Source organism: Wasmannia auropunctata, unplaced genomic scaffold (assembly GCF_000956235.1).
Source record: "Wasmannia auropunctata unplaced genomic scaffold, wasmannia.A_1.0 LD329835.1, whole genome shotgun sequence".
Lineage (NCBI taxonomy): Eukaryota > Metazoa > Arthropoda > Insecta > Hymenoptera > Formicidae > Wasmannia > Wasmannia auropunctata.
In genome coordinates, this window is record NW_012033055.1 from 1 (window position 1) to 1387 (window position 1387).

Here is a 1387-nt window from a genome sequence, read left to right on the forward strand (position 1 = left end):
AAATTCTGATGGCAGATTCTGAAAAAGCAAGAAATTTTACATCAGAAATGATTGCTTGAATTTTTCAGGGCCATTAAAATAAAAAATTAAGCCACTGAAAATTGTTCAAAAAATGTGTTCGCTTGGACGTTAATGGGTTAATTGATTACTATCACATTTTAAAGAAGAGAGAATACACACAAAATTATGATTTTAAAAAATGTATTTGCATGGAAACTTTTATTCACACTTCATAGTGTTTTTAAGCGATCATCGATGCAAGTCATATTAATTCTATCTAGCGTTGCTTAACCTTTCTATCTGGAAATTAATGCTTCCTGATGATTTATGAATGCCGAAATACGTACACTGCATTTTTTTTTAAAATCGACACTATAAGAAAAAAAGTCAATATAAAGTCAATTTTAAGTCATTTGATATCGAGATTTCATGACATAAAAGACATAAATTCGATTAATATGACGTACATCAAATATATAATATATTATTATGATTTTTCTGTTCTCCTTAGATATAGCAATAGCAATTTATTATTATAACTAGTAAAATAATGTTTTTATTGTACCAGAGGTAACTTTGCAACTTGATATGTACACCTGGCTGGATAATTTGTTGTGAAAACTATAAACAAAAAATATGTATAATACGTAAAATAATGTATAATTATTATATTATATATATAAACATTAAATCAGTATCATGAAAATTAAATTACAATAATATCTTATATATATTTTATATATTTAATACTTACATTCTTTATAGACCTCATTTACAGTATTAAAATCTTCCATGTTGGTCAACATAATAGTAGTCTTCACAACTATAAAACACAAAAATTACGCAAATAATTAATTTCTATCTTATACAAAATCATATGACAATCAAAATAATTTTTATAAATAAATAATTTATTTATTTGATATTATTATTGTAATTTTCGAAGAATTTTGATATAATTAGACTATATAATAAGTTTTAAGATTGATTTCTTTATAGAAATATTAATATTATATAACGCCATCTAAAAAAATTATTGCCAAAGAAATATACCCTTCTCAGTTAATTATATGTAAAATTTAAATTTATGATAATTAGCCGATTTCCCAGTAAGTTATTGTTTCGTGCAGTGTGTTTTTTCGAATGTTATGAATTCAAAGGAAGAGCAATGTACAGTCAAATCTCCGTAAAGTTAACCTCCGTTTTTGTCTTAATCTCTGTAGATACATTTTAAGGACCCTTCCTAGTCAGCCACGAACTCCGCTTCTTGTCGTATATTAGGCTCGTCCTATAATACGTCATATATCGGTGTTTTAAATCATAAACCGTGATAATTCTACAGAATAATTGTATGCCGATATCGTAAGCAGTGTAAAATTGATCAATC

General features: G+C 25.7%; 1 long non-coding RNA gene across 1 annotated transcript; it reads right to left on the reverse strand.

Moving 5' to 3' along the window:
- Window positions 1-184: 184 nt before the first annotated feature.
- On the reverse strand, window positions 185-833 carry LOC105460074. The gene is made up of 2 exons (XR_975763.1): window positions 755-833; window positions 185-621 (listed from the first exon to the last, which is right to left on the reverse strand). It is a non-coding gene; the product is annotated as an uncharacterized LOC105460074 (long non-coding RNA).
- Window positions 834-1387: the final 554 nt, after the last annotated feature.